We start from the raw sequence: 15,901 nt of genomic DNA on the forward strand, positions 1-15,901 counted from the left end.
GCGAGGCATTCAGATACCACAGTGTGAACAGGCTATAAATAAACACCCTGAAACTCTCCTTTTCTCTTTCAAGTAACACCACAAAACACTTAAAAAAAAAAATCACCTGTGTAGAAACAATCCTCTGTGTATCTGATCCAACAACAGAAAAGAGCAGCCCTGCTCTAGAACCACTGGCTGCTCAAACCAGCCTCACAGTTTCCTAATGCAGGAGTCCGAGCTAGCAGTTCTTCTAATCTGGGGAAGGAGATGGACCTCTTGTCCATAACACCCAGTTTCTTGCACAAACGTAGTTGTCCACTTGCAAAGTCAGTGTTTTGTTCTACTTTATCTGTAAGTGGACCATAAAGGAGGTTCTATGGAATACTGTGAGAGCACTAACTGCTCCTGCTTCTACAAATGACTAACTATCCCTGACATGTAACATGACAGATAAATACTACTGGGAAGTTGTTCATTATAAAATATAAGCCAATTGTTATTTCACAGTATTAGAGTACATACATGTCTATGCTACACCATTTTATCTGCCTTTTTTAAGGAGTAAGACATAGCACTGAGCATTTTCTCAACAAAACCCAAAGATCTGCATCATTACCTTCAATTACAAGACGGTTCAATTTAAATTAGTGTGTAAATTCTTTGATGTCATAAGGACAAAGACAGTGAAGGCAGAGTTGAACACAGAGGAGGGCTGGAGTTTTTTCAAATCAAACAGTGTAAAAGCCTAAAAGAAAAGACTCTGAAGGTTACATGGATGAACAATGTTAGAAACACAGTAATAAATAAGGAGGATGAATGTAAGAAGTGGAAGGAAAAACACCCACGTAAGTAGCAATGCAAGTGCAGGTTGCTGATAAAACAAAGAGCAGTAACTCATTTTGATTTCTGACAATTCCACAAACGCTAAATATGCTAAAAGAATAAACGCATAAAATATACTAAAAAGAGCAAAAGCTTTTTCAAACACGTAACTATAAAGAAAGAGCTAAGTAGCAGCACTACGATGCAATGATGGAATTGAAATTGAAGAACTTAAATATACTTCTTCAGTTAATTGAACACTTGCCCTTTACTTTAACAGATGAATGCTGGTTATTTCATAGGTATGGAAGCTACCATCCTGCAATTAAAGCAAAGCTTTAAAAGTTAACACGTACAGCAGAACACTCCCAAACCAGCTATTTTAAAGAATTGTCTCATGAAACTGCAGCTCTAGCAACACAGCTCAGTAAACAAATCTGAGGTATTATTATTGCAAACCAGCAGAAGTAGCATTTACATGAGAGGGAACAGAAAGAATCACACTGGAAATCACAAATCTTACATGCTTAGCCTTTAGTGCTCTGTGAGACCAAGCTCGAATGGAGAAACAGAAATAAAAAATATGACTGAATTTAATTATGCAAGACTAACATAAGAGTCTTCCCTAGAAGGATGCACCTATACAATTCCCCTGTGCAAGGGCATGTTCTTTGTAATTAGAATTTCTGTTGACGGCCTGAACATCAGGCTGATGGCACCAACCAGGTGAGCACATGAGAAACAAAAGGAGGAGCTGCACATACTACTTCCACAGGGTGACCATAACCTATTGAAGGGGTGAGTGGGAAAGGGAAACCAGCAGTTGTTCATGTAACAGATTTAAGGATTTATTCAGAGTTTTCATTCATAACAACCTTAATCAGAAAAAGATTATCTGAAACTACAATCATTGCCAAAAAAAGATAAAAATAAAAATACAAATAAAAGAGCCTAGCATTAAAGGAAAAAGCAAAGACAGAAAATTACCATCTGTCAAAAGATTACAGTGCTTGCTATTATGGTGGAGGTAGTTATTCCAGTTCATGAATAGTGTTCCCATTTAAAAAAAAAAAAGACAAGAAAACCTGTTAGTCTCAAATCATGTCCCACCTCTGAATCCATTGGCACAAAGCTTCTGCTCTGAATGAACAAGCTCACGACAGCCTCTTCAGGAAATAAAAAAAAGTTACCCTCCGTGCAGTTGTCAGCCTGCACTGGATTAACCGTCACCTTTCTAATCTACCCCTTTAGTGCAGTGTATTCCCAGTTTATTTGCCGTTTAAAACACTGAGAAATACAACTTTTTTTCTCAATTCATGGTATTTAACAACAGAATAGCAACTCCTTAGAGGGAGCTGAAATCCCTTAGTTCCTGAGTGTTATGAAGCTGTGGATAAAGAGAAGGTCAAGAATTGAGACAACCAAAATAATATTATGCAGTCTGGAAAAGTGCTGCCTGATGGAGCCATAATCTGTGATTATGCCTGGCTAGTGCTGGTGAACTTAAAGCAACGCAAGACAGTAGCTGCACCAATGCATCCTACAGGCCTGTAGGAGTACCAGGCACCTACAGACCCACCAACCTACCTTGGTGACCCTCCTCTGTCTTTGCAGATTACTAAACTTCTGAGACATCATGCAGCAATACAACTTCAAGCAGTGGCACTTATTTTATGAAGCATGAATTCTTTGCCAGTCAGCTGCTAATAGCTGCAATTATTGATAGCATTACTCCACAAGATGATAAAAAAAAAAAAAAAACACGTTATCATCAGTGACAAGAAGTACTGGCAAAGCTCTCAACTAAGTCTGTCTTAGGGCACAGGCACAACCTAAAGCATATGTCGGTTTCAGAAGCAACGTAACACAGTTGGAGATTTATAGAATCAGTGCTACCATAAATGCTGCAAGAACGAACTAAGAAAATCAAATGTGATTTTAAAATATGAGGAAATGACAGTACTATAATGAACACCGTGAAAAAAATTATGGGAATGCGCAATGAAAAACAGTCACATGAATCTTCCACGTTTATTCTAAAATGAAGCAACTGACATTTTTACACTGTCAGCTTTTTCAAAATGGGCACCCTTTCTGTCATTTTGCAGAAGAATGATTCATTACTCACTGGAAAAAAAAACACAACACACTGCTACTATATCTAGACTCCATTTTTTAATGAATGAAACAAACAAAGAGCCCTACAGTAACAGCCCACATTCAGTAACAAGCTGCAACTATTTAAGTTATTTTTCCATTAACAACTTAATATTAGAACACGCCTACACTCTCACTACAGTTACAGTGCAATGAAGGAAAGCCACTGCTGCAAGCTTCTACCACCAGCTGACATCTCCTGCTGAGGAGCCCCTGGTGGCAGCGGCTGTTAGGCCCTTCGGGAGGGGCCCCTTCAACTCTGCCAGGGCAGCAGCTCTACCTCGGCATGCCTAATACAAAGGCACCAACTTCACCATCCGCACAACGTCACACCACTACTCACTATTCAGAAGGACAAAGAACACACAAGATTACTTAGAAACACGAACTGTCCGCTATGTACACTTACTTGGTAAGCAATTTCCAGATGCTTGCAGTAAGAAATTTGGATTACTTTCTCAGAAAGCATCTCTGATAATTTTTTATAATGCTACTGAGCTGCGCTGACCTGTAACTTATCACCACTCCCGTTCACATCAGGATTTTTCAAAGACAACAACACAGCATCAAATCTGTTATCGGTTTCTCAACCTCTCTTGGCATTATGTACCAGAGGAACTCATTAATATATATATATTTTTAAATCATGATCAAAAGGTATATATACACCACAACTTGCACACTATGTGAAAGTCTAGTTTGTTTTCTATTTAAGCCCTTAGCGTGCCCTACACAGCCTCTTGTGACCTGGAGTCCAATTTAACCAGCACTTTCTAAAACTTCATGCGTTAAAGTACTATGTCATCCTCTGTAGAGTCTGAGTCATAAAGCAAACGAGCTCCTCTGGAGTCAGTTCACAAGAAGTACTGACGTTTAGGTCAACGAGATTACACCTGACATTTCCCACAACTGTCTTCTATGCAGAAGCTCTCCGCTACAGCCGTGAGTTGTGTCCAGGTAAAACTGACTTCACACTCAAAGGCAAACATCTTTAAACCTAGGTAATGTAAGACAATGGGAAAAGCATGTCACGTATGTCTAACTGTCTTGTACTGCCAAAGCACCTTTCATCTGCTCTTACATCGTCACTAAACAATTACATTAACCAAGGAAGTAAATGTACATAAAGACGATATCTGCTTCTGGGCCCCAATATATTTGAACACTTTAAACTCAAGGCGCAATTAATGTTTGTAGAACTCACCAGAGAAGCATTCATTTAATCCTACAGGAAGTGTGTTAAAAAAAAAGAAAAAGAAAAAAAGCTCCAGAGATGTTCAATGACACTTTGAAGCAACGTAACTGATAATACTTTGTGTTTCACGCTGAAGATAGCTAGAGGTCTCTCCTTGAAATGAGGAGGTTGTAATAGAGCTGGTTTTACAAAATTTATCATCAAAACGCTGCCCTTCCAAGCAACACGCTAGCGATAAAACTGGAAGCCACTTAACAACACAGGACGCAGATCACCGCCCAGAGCCGTCTCCAGGCTCCTTCCAAGCCCAGGAAGGTGTCCGTCCCCCTCATCATCACTTTATTTGCATTAATAGCGGCAGGAGAATAAAAAAAAAAAAACACCGTGATGGGGAGAGAGGCGCGCCCCGGCGAGGCGCCCCAAGGCCGGGCCGAGGGTCACGCCCTGCAGAACGGCGCTGCAAAGGGGGACGGCACCGGGACGCGGCCGGCTGTGATTGCGGGACTCCTTCCTCCTCCTCCTCCTCTTCCTCCTCCTCCTCCTTCCCGGCACCCAGCGGCCAGGAGGCGCCGTGAGGGGCACCCCACAGGGGCCGGGGCCGGCATCCCGCGCCCGGCCGAGCCCCGCCCGCTGCCGCGCGGCCTCCCTGCCGTGCCCGCAGCCGTGCCTTACCTCGCCCCGCCTCGCCCCGCCGGGAAGGGCCCCGCGGCTCCCCGCAGGCCCCGGGCTCGCCGCACGCCCGCCGGACGGAGGCTGGAGCCGCCCCAGGGCGGGCAGCGGCCGGCGGCCCGGGCCAGGCAGCTGCGCTCCGGCTTTCACGCTTCGCCTTTCTCCTCCCCGCCTCTTCCCGGCCACGGGAAGCGCAGGAACCGGAGCTCGGGTCAGGGATGGGCCGCGCTCGGCTGCGGGCCGCCCTCCTCTCCCCGCCCCTGCGAGGCCGGGCGGTGGCGGCCGGCGGGGAGCGGCGCCGGGATTCGAACCGGTGGCAACGCGGGGAGAGAGGGGAGGGGGAAGAGAGGAGGAGACGGGGCCGGCTCTGAGGCGGAGTGCGCAGGCGCGACGCGATGGGAGTGGGGATGGAGGGGGGGTATGCGCGTGCGCAATGATGGCACCGCGCTGAGGGGAGGTGGGGGGGGCGGATGGGGTTTTTGTCCTTTTCTTGTCAGTTTGCTTACTGGTTTTACGTAGGGGTTGGTTTTGACCGAAGGCCAAGCAGCCGGCTTCGGCCTCACAGGGTCTCCGGGGAACGGTCCTGTTGGTTTTACCCCCCGCCAAGTTGTGTACTGCTCCCACCCTCCTTACCTGACATGCCATGTAAGGGTTTGGGAGGTTTGCTTGGATGGTGCCAGGCAGGGTTGTGGGCAAAAATCCTGTGGAAAGTGTTTAAACCTTGTCCCGTGCTGCCCCACACACTGCTGGGTTTACATACTAGTACATTTTACATAAAAGCAAACAACAGAGTTCCTAAGGATATGAAATAACACGTAGAAATAAAGGACTGTACCAGGACATTTTACATATAAGTAAACAACAGAGTTCCTAAGGATATGAAATAACACATGGAAATAAAGGACTGTACCATTAAATATATTTCAGTTCACACACAAATTGTGTTTCTGCTGTGAAACGGGATCAAATCTGTAGGCATTTTCTTTAACACCTCTGTCACCAAGTGCGGGGTAACTGAGAACATAAAAGATGATCAGGGGTCTGCTGGAGATGGTATTTTGGATGTTTGAAACCGCACAAGAATGAAAAAGCGCTGTTCGATGACAAGCCTAGTGGCAAGACTCAAGAATATTCCCGAGAGCCCTTGGCAGAGGTCAAATGTCTTACTAAAATAAGCTCATGTGGATGAACATGAAGGAAAAAAAACGTGACATGCAAGTGAATTAAATCTACTACAGCAGACATAAAGCAACTTCCTTGAGTTTCTTTAGTATTTTATAACTTTCTATTTGAGAAATGCTACAGTGTCTTAGTCTCCTTCCTCATACAGCTTGGCCACACCATGCTTATTTTTAACATCGTATTAATTTCTGTTGTAATAGCTGATGATCTCACTGCAGAGAGATGAAGTAGAACGGAAGTGATGTTGCAGAGGGAGAAGTTTATTCTGGAACATCAGCAGGAAAGACATGAAAAAAATACTAGCTTTAAAACTATGTAGTTATTTGAGGTTGATTCTTACAGAAAGACTCACATACTGACTTTTGGGCCTTATGGAGAGACTCTTCATTAGTGTCTCAGGTGGTTTTGTTTGGTCTAGCTAGTGGTAGAAATATTTTGTTCCTTCTTGAGTGGAGACTTGGTGTGGAACCTTATGAATTGTGTGATGTCCCAGGTCTCCGTAGGATGACTCTCTGTCAATAGATTGCTATATAAAGGGGAAAAATGTTTTCAGTTGTTTGTACATTTTTTTCTGTTGAAGCATTGGGATTTGCATACGTTTGGTCTTTTGATATCACAGGCAGCACATTTTTCTTTAATGATGCAGCAAAAGACATGTCTCCTTGAGAGCAGACATGCATTTTTGTGGCTTGAAAGAGCAATTGTTTACTTTACTGAAAAGCAGTGCGCAGCACAGTGTATACACAGAGCAGCTACTGCAGACAGTGGTACAAGATGTCACAGTAGCAATTCTGAGTTCAGCATCATTAATGAGTAGTTAAACAGTCAGATTACCTACGTTTTAATTATAGACCTTCAATTAGAACCCAGAAAATGAAATTACATTGGACTTTTGCTGTGGAATGGCCGCAGTTACAAAAAATAAAATGATTTATTAATCTACCTTAAACAAAATCTTATTGAAGTTACTGTAAAGCTTGTTCTTGTAAAGCTCCTCATATGTTATTTAGCCTGCTGATGTACTCTCTCTTTTCCCTGGAAAGCTCTCTCTGAAACTGTTTTGCTCTGTTGAGCCATTCCGTGGGTAAAATCTTAGCTCTACTTAGCATAATGATCACCTAAGAAAGTGTATCTGGGATGAATTTCTAAGTCTGTTGTATGTTACCTCAATTAAGTCAACTTCCTGCAATAATTTGTATAGAGTTTTAAAGAGATTTTGTCACTGAAGCAGCTTTGATGTGAGAATTTACAGAAAAATATATTTTCCTATGTTATGTTTACTATTTGTGAAGTTTTGAATGTCGTTTCTTTCCTTCTCTTTAGCATTTCTCATCCTCCTGTGAAATTTTAGTTCTTTAAATTGATTCAGTACCAGTTCCATTGAAACACTCAACGTTACTCAAAGTAATTTTGATTTTCAGTTACATTCAAAAGAGTAGGTAAAGGAGTGTATGGTTTAAATGTAAATGGTGGGAAATAATCTAAGACTTTTAAGAGAATAACTGAAATAGTTACAAAGGTAAGTGCATACAGACTGGATGCTGAACATAACCATGACATTATTTAATAATCTCTTCTAGAATTCATTGGAGAAATAAAAGACTTATCAGACTTCTGTAAGACTTCTGTATGCATAAAACATTTACCAAATAGTAGGAAAGACTAGAAGGTTTCTGGTAGTGCCAGTAACAGAACCAGTGAGCTTTAGTCTTTCCACTTAACCTCATTTACTCTTAGTAGTGCAAAAATTGTAGGGCATAGTAAGAATTGTGCACATATGATGCACTGTGATGGGAATTAGCACCCACAGATCTTTTTGGTGCTCTCCAGCAGGAGAATTGTGCAAGGTCTTCTGGGTCAGATCCTTTGCATCCTCATCAGGGAAAGGGTTAGACTGTTTGTTTAGTAACCGTGGATAGAGCTAACTGAAAATTTGGTATTCCAATGTTTTCCCAGAAAGGTGGATTTCCAACTAAATAAAATCTTTTGCAGAAAACATCTGTTTGCACTGCAGATTTGTTAACTGGGGGCTGACGTGCTGGAGAGCAGCTCTGCAGAGAAGGACATGGGAGTCCTGGAGGACAGGAGGCTGACCACGACTCAGCAATGTGCCCTGGTGGCCAAGAAGGCCAACGGTATCCTGGGCTGCATTTGGAAGAGTGTTGCCAGCGGGTCAAAGGGGGTGATCCTCCCCCTCTATTCAGCCCTGGTGAGGCCACACCTGGAGTACTGTGTCCAGTTCTGGGCTTCCCAATACAAGAGGGACATGGAGATACTGGAGTATGTTCAGAGAAGGGCTACAAAGGTGATGAGAGGACTGGAGCACCTGTTGTACGAGGACAGGCTGAGAGAACTGAGCCCGTTTAGCCTGGAAAAGAGAAGACTGAGGGGAGACCTCATTAATGTGTATAAATATCTGAGGGGAGGGTGTGGAGAGGATGGAGCCAGTCTCTTTTCAGTTGTGCCCAGCAACAGGGCGAGAGGCAACAGGCACAAACTGAAGCACAGGAGGTTCCGGCTCAATATGAGGGGGCACGCCTTTACTGTGAGGGTGACAGAGCACTGGCACAGGTTGCCCAGAGAGGTTGTGGAGTCTCCTTCTCTGGAGATATTCAAAACCCGCCTGGATGCCATCCTGTGCAATGTACTCTAGGTGATTCTGCTCAGCAGGGCATTGGACTAGATGATCTTCAGAGGCCCCTTCCAACCTCGGCCATTCTGTGGTTCTGTAATTTACCAAACAATTGAAAACACAACTCTCCACTTCCTAGCTTTTTGTTTGTTTTTGTCACTAAATTATTTGTAAAGTCTTTTAGAAATAAGTTAAGCACAGGAATGCTGTGTTTTATGATGGGAATGTATTTATAGGATCACTATGGATCTGTATCCATTTTATACTTGAAAAATTTTAGCATTGGTTTCCAAAGATGGGCTCCTTAAAAAAATAAGGGGAAGATAGGCATTATTTTGATTGATCCCATTTAGATATATATAAATTTCAAAATACCTTAACAGTGTTCGTGGGCCGAGAGTTTGTTAGAAACATCTTCTTTAATAGTGAAGCTATAGCGTGAAAACTAAATTTAGAAATTAAAGTCTTATTTAAAGATTTGCATTTTTTTTTATATTTACATAGCAGTACATTTAATTTTCATATAAAGCTTTTCATTATTATGCCAGTGTAAAAACACCTATGAATCTAGATATTGTTGTCCGTATAGATTTAATACATATACTCCTAAGTGTATTTGGTTTGTTTGGTACAAGTACATACTAACAATTAACCTATGCCTGATATCATTGTGGAAAACTCAGTCTGTATCACCAAAAAAAAAAGATTATGTAGTTGATTTTGGTGTTGACACACAAACCACAAAAAGGAAATCACCTCACTCTTACATAGTTGTAGTGAGCCTGAAAAACTAATGAGCAATGTCTAAATTATGCATAAGCAACTAAACACGTGGGTCTTTTAGTATGTGCTCATCTGTATTTTTAGTCACTTTTTTGACCATTTATGTGTTAAGTAGATAAGTCATTAGAACATAAAGCTTAAACATGACTTCTCTCATTACATTTAGATTTTATAACACCTGGAAATGTAACAGGCGTTTATCAGAAGTCCCCTATGCCCCACAACACAAATTACCTTGACTAACTACAGAGGTCCCTCTGGCTATGCCAAGCTGAACAAGCTATTGACATAACTAAGAGATATCTACTATGATTTTTAATTTATATGGAAAAGACAAAAAGAATTAAAATACTCTTTTTATCTTTGCTTTCTACATGAAGGACTGACTCCTTTACAATTCTCTTCTAAATCTCAAGAGCACAGATTCCCCATATAACAAAAATAGCCTTCACTGAGCCTTCACCTCATGTTCTCCAGCAACAAAGCTGACCCTCAGCTTAACACATTTAAAAAGCAACCAAACGGAGTAACTGAACGGCAGCTTGAGAGAGGTGCTTCCTTTCCAATAGCATTGAGCCTGTGTGCTGCTGCTTGCTGCTTCAGTGCACTTCTTTGTATGTCCGTCATTAATTTGTATCATGCTTTGAAGGTGAAGGTGGATGCTTCCTACATACAAACAGTGTTAGAGAAGCAAGAGGAACTCAGAAATTAAAATTTTTAATTTGTCAGCCTCCCCCCCCCCCTTTTTTTTTTCAAAAGAGATTGTCAAATATATGTATTGCTTATGAAAGCCAGTCAAAGGTATCTTGGTATTTTCCTGTAGGCTTAATCACCATTGCCTTTGGTACATTTTTTTCAGGTCCTGAGCAGATGCTGCCACTTCAGTCAATGGAAGCTATGAATGCTCAGCACTCCCGAGAGGAAAAAGCCCAGTCAAATTTAGCAGACTGGGAGATTGGGTTTAATAATTCTACTTACTGAACTGAAAATCAGCACATGTAGAAAGTTTGGAAGAGTGGAAATTAAGTAGTATTTGTGTATAATGTACGTGCACCCAAGAACCCAACATCTAAAGCAAAAACAGCTTTGACAAATTATGAATAGAGCAGTAACTCCAATGCTTGAAATTTTAGGACTATCATACTTTTTTTTTTTGTATTTGTGTAGTAAGTTTCTGTTCTTGAGGTATCTTAAGATATCAGAGAAATACTATGTTAGCGGAATTCAAACACTAGAAAACAATGACAAAGGAAAATGTAAAAAGTTGAAAGAAATTTTCATAGTACTTCATTTAAATTCATAGTAATTAATTTAAATTCAATATAGTTTACACCCTGCCTTACTTCTCTGTAAAGTCAAACCAGTTGATTTGGCTTTCATTTAATCATTTACTCATTTACTTTGCTCAGATTTATAAAATAAACCTGCCCTCTTCAGTCTTAAGATAATATGTGAATCTTTTATTCAGTTACAGGGTGAAACTACTACAAGACTATGGGTCTAGCTGAAACAATAGAAAACTGTCTGAACTGAAAAGTGGATATATAATTTGAAAACGTTTCCATTTCCATTTTACAGCTTGAACATCAGCTGTTTGGATTTTGTGGCAAATTTATCTCTGCGTACTTTGTTGTATTTGTCTGAGGGTTGTGGCCTTGATGACCCAGAAGGAGTAAAAAGTAAGTCTTTATGTTTCTATATGTATTGTGCAGTTCTGATCTAAAAAACCTTTGTATTCAGTATTTGTTAAAATAATAATAATAAAACAAGATTATTTGTGTTTTCTAAGGTTTTCTTTTACCTTTTCTTTTCTTTTTTTTTAGGAAAATCATGCAACTAACCCTGATTGTTAAGGGACATCCTAAACTACACCTATGCATGATACATACACTACTCTGTGAGACTTCTTGAATTATATTAGCAAAAGCCAGAATGATTTAAACAAAGAAACTGCAGATGTTTCAAGATTCAGAATCTGTCTTCTATTGTCTCTAGACTGAACATGTATAAAAGCAGTATAAAAGCAAGCAGATGTCACTGCAAATGTATATACAGCAATTCTGCTTCCAGGCATGATTTAATTCCGAAGAGTGACATGACAGTCTTGCTCAACATTTCTGTAGCATTCAAAAGGAGATCCAGTAAATTTTGTGATGATTCATGTCTTAAATATCTTGTACTCTTATTAACTACACAGACCAACTCAGCTAAAAAGAGAGAGAGAACGTACAAACTGGTTTATATTTTCTTGTGCAGACTTGTTTATTAGCATCCAGTTAAGAGAGCCAGTTGGTTTCTTACACAACTTCAATTCAGTTTGCATAGGCATCACCAAGGGCATCACTTTTTTTTTTTTTTTTAAAAAAAAAAAAGGATTACACAATTATGATGAGGACACTGTTTGGCAGAGAGAACTTTTGTTACAGGAAGTGAGGCATGAACAAGAAATAGTGCTGGTTGACTACGAGAGCCAAGGTTGGGTTTGTGGGCATGGCAATTTGGTTAAAAACAAAAAATAACCTCTACATGACTACAAAAAGCACATTTGGTCTCAGAACAAAGACACAGAAAATATAATTTTTTTTTCATACTGCTTTAACAGTGATTTTTCAAAGCAAAATCATATTTTAGATCACACCTTAAGTTTTTATGCAACAGGTCAGTTTTACTACTTTGTTACAAACATCAGATTCTTCTAAGACTGAAATATTTTGAGGATTTATTAGTAAAAATAAAAAGGTTAATCAACCCATTTAAGGATTTTTCTAATCATCAACAGGAATCATAACTTTTATTTGTAAATATATATGTGCATGTACATGCGTGTGATACGTGTGTGTATATATACAAAAAACAGAACATCCAGTACTCATAAATTAAATATCAAAACTCGGCTAAATGGAATCTCAAACAGGTTATGATGTCTTATGGCAAGCAGTTACTTAAACAACCATTTCATGTTGTTAGGTTGCTGCTTTACCGACAATGTCACAGCATTTTACTAACTCTCCATGTCTGCTTTACTTCAAAACCTTCGAGAAGAAATTTAAATAGCTACCAGACCAGCACAAGTAAAATGTATGCTGGCTTTTCAAGCTTTGCCTGTTTCCTGCGGGAGATACCACAGTTCTCAATTCCTGGTAAGAAAAACAGCTAGGTTCATTTTTAGAACAACCAGTTCTGCGTCTGTGTTTATCTGCTTTTATGTTACGGAGAGGACATTTGGCGGGGTTGCCAGTAAAAAATGGTACCGGACGTAACCAGTGGGATGATAACTGCTATCGAGACATAAGTTGTTTGATGCAACTAAAATTTAGTTGCTGGAAACTATTTAATGGTTATTGTGTCATCAACGAGTGTAGTAATATGTCTGGAATATAACCTAGCACAGAGAAGACAGAGGAGAAAAATGGCTTGCCAACTATATAATATGTTGTTACTGTTAAAATGTACACACCTTTTCCTCCCACACAAAAGAAAAAAAAACTTTCATGCTCTATGAGGAAAATTAATATGAAACTCTTCTTTCAGGTTAGCTATTTGAAGGCTGTATTTGTTCATCCTTGTGAGACTTAGAGGAGTAGCATCCAGAAAGGCTTCTAAGGGATGTTTCTGAAAAAGTCACCTGAGAAATGATTGGGATCAAGAAGAGTTTTAAGGAAGATGTTTGATACTAGTGCAGTAATCAATATATTTTTCCACTTATACAAACTGAAACTCATCTAGCCTTTTCTTAGATACAATTATTTTACTTGCTGCCTCTGTTTTTGGCAACTTTCTGTAAGATTCAAGAACAAAACTGAACCCAAACTATTTCACATCGGCCCTCACCATGCTTTGTTAAGATAAGAAGTGTGAGAGTTTGGCTTACAAATTCTGTAAAAAACAAAATCCAGATGCTTTTAACTTGAAATTATTTCCTTGATAACAATTGAATCACAAAAGTACAGTTTAGAGCACAACATGCTGCCCAGAGAGTAACGCCAGTGGCTGCCCGAGCTGCTCTGCTGTCAGCCCCTGCTTGGCACTGTGCTAAGTCTGCACAAGGTCAGGAGTTGGTGGGAGGCACTGGGGCCTCCCAGGTGCCACACAGGGAGCACAAGGGCACAACCTCACCTCTTCTGGCTGGCCACCCCGGAAAGCTGCTGCTCTCACCACGCGCCAGGCAGCCAGGCAAAACCCCAGGAGTGAGAAGTCGGTGGTTTACCACAGAGAAGACAATGGAGTGGAGCTGGCAGAGGTTTAGTAAGGGTAAGATGAGAAAGAAGGTGCAGAAGTAGAAGCTGTTATCCCTGGGCAGCTGCTGTGAACTGCTGCTGTTCACAGCCTCTCACTGGTGGGGAGTAGACTTGCTGCAGTTTGCTGTAATAAAAGCATTTGGAAGGGAATCATAGAATCATAGAATATCCCAATTCTATGGGAAGAATCATAAAGATGCGAGTGTCACTTCAATAGTGTGCTGAAAACCCAGTACTTGTATCCTTAACATTAGGGAGTACCACTACTCTCAGTTCTCAATACCATGCTGTTATCTCCACAGCGACGCCATTTTCTAATCCTTTTTTCATCTCTTCTGTATTTGCACTGTGAGATCTGATTTTTAGTCCTATGTTTAGAATTCTGTTAATAGCTTCTGTTAATAGCAGTCAGTAAAGTGATGGTAAAAAAGCAAACAATTCTTGGCTTTGAATTTAAAAATAAGAATATCTTTTGTATTTTGTATTTTTTGTATTCAAATTGTACAATTTGAATTTTGTATTTCTAAAAATAGGAATATTTTGTATTGCATTGTATTGTACCATTATCTTTCTCATTCTTAAGGGAAACATTTCATTTTAGTAAGCAAGCTATTAAAATACATTCAATATATTCATCTTCTTTGCAAACATTGGAGGCAAATCTCACTTTTCTGTGCTTTCAGTATTTCTATCTTTGAGTAGCCTTCACCTTTGAGAAGTCTTAGTGCTAGACTAAATTAACAAAACAGCAAATTCTTCCATTGCAGCAAAAATTGATTTTCACTGACCAGAAGTAAAATTACTAGCTGTTGTTAATAGAGTTTATTTCATAGGAGTTATTACTGTTTTGCAGTGTAATCTTCCCAAATACACATACAAAGACTCTTTCCCTGCCTCATTATTTCCTCTGCACCAAGTAACAAAGCTTTTGTCTTGATCCTTTCTACTTTTTTCATCTTAGGGTGTCTCTACACAAACGATACAACTGGATTTATGTATACTTAAGAAGAGACAAAACTGCATTCGAAAGGTGCAGATCTTTGAACGTGCAATTCAGAAGTTTTAGTCACATTTGGTCCAAGAGTGATTAGAAGGCTGGTCATGTCTCTCTGCTCCAGATTGTATTTGTAGTCTTCCACCTATCTGTTCTCTTTGCTCTGAGGCTTCTGTTGAGCAACCACTGTGTTTACCTGGATGATGTTTGCTTTTCCAGTTTTGGTTTTAGAGACTAGGTATTATCCTCAAGCAGCAATTTCTCCTCTGATCTCCAGAGAAATATCACTTTGCTTCTGAAGTTTGTCGGTTTGCTTAGGTAAGAGAAATCGCTTCCAAAACTGCTTGATACTTTAATGGCTGTTTTGCAAAGTGTAAGGCGATAGCAACAAGAGAATGTTTTATAAATACACATTGTGTACTCTAGATTACCAACACCACAGAAGCTAAAGCAGCCTCATTCACAGTGGTTTGTTATTTCATAATATTCCACAGTTATCTCTCTATACTTAACCTTCCACTGTGACTCCTGCTTGAGCACATACTAAATAGACCACACCAGAAGACTCCACGCCCGATGTGGTTTGTGGGCAGTATATATTACCAATGAGACTTTCTGACATTGCAGCTATAAAAAATTAAAAGGTTGCAACAGAGGTTAGCAACAACAATATTTAATCTTACCTGCAATATGTTATTTGCTTTGTATTGTCCCTAATGGACTAGCAAACGTTTGGACCGCTTAACTATACATAATTAAATTAACTTTCTTATTGTGCTTAGTTAGATTAAACTCATGAAAAGAAAGCAATTTTTAGTATACAGAGGAAGAGAAGAAAATACTGTATGAAACATTTTCAGCACAAAATACTATGTGGTTTAGAGTACACACTGAACAAAAATTGTGTAATAGCATGACAGTGGTTAATGCATGACAGCAAGTGAAGTTATCTTTCTTACAGTATCTGAATGAAGCCAAAGGGAAGTTATGTCTTCCGTCTAAGTATTTTTGTTCATACTTACAGTATAATTATGAATTTTTAACAGTTTGTAACACTTTTTCTCTTCTCCCAGTGTCTTAACTGCAAAAGTATCTTGGTATCATAGCAGTTTATATTGAAGAATGAGTTGAACAGATGTTTAGGGAGCTACATGATATATAAATAACATTTCTTGCTATTTATGATATTTAGAGGAATGAACTGAATAAGGGCAATAAAAGAACAATACATGGCACTTTACACTTGG

The 15,901-nt window shown here is 39.8% G+C and overlaps 1 protein-coding gene and 1 long non-coding RNA gene across 26 annotated transcripts in view; one reads left to right on the forward strand and one right to left on the reverse strand.

The window, feature by feature from the left end:
- LRRFIP2 (LRR binding FLII interacting protein 2) overlaps window positions 1-5,194 on the reverse strand; it is a 53,257-nt gene extending 48,063 nt beyond the window's left edge. For 6 of the 24 annotated variants that reach the window (XM_080580542.1, XM_080580538.1, XM_080580536.1 and 3 more), the window contains exon 1: window positions 4,829-5,194. The gene's annotated coding sequence lies outside the window, so the exon portion shown is untranslated. Of the gene's footprint in view, window positions 1-4,165; window positions 4,809-4,828 lie in introns of those variants that run through there. The other 18 variants (XM_080580551.1, XM_080580549.1, XM_080580529.1 and 15 more) reach the window with 11 other exon arrangements.
- Window positions 5,195-6,569: 1,375 nt separating this feature from the next.
- LOC308189905 lies at window positions 6,570-14,717 on the forward strand. 2 transcript variants are annotated; one of them, XR_013946714.1, is made up of 3 exons: window positions 6,570-8,312; window positions 10,891-11,101; window positions 11,246-14,717. It is a non-coding gene; the product is annotated as an uncharacterized lncRNA (long non-coding RNA). The 2 variants fall into 2 exon arrangements; XR_013946715.1 differs by having other exon boundaries at window positions 8,082-8,216; window positions 10,282-11,101; window positions 11,246-11,384.
- The last annotated feature ends 1,184 nt before the right edge of the window (window positions 14,718-15,901 follow it).

This window comes from Anser brachyrhynchus, assembly GCF_964034855.1.
Source record: "Anser brachyrhynchus genome assembly, chromosome: 2".
Taxonomy (NCBI): Eukaryota; Metazoa; Chordata; class Aves; order Anseriformes; family Anatidae; genus Anser; species Anser brachyrhynchus.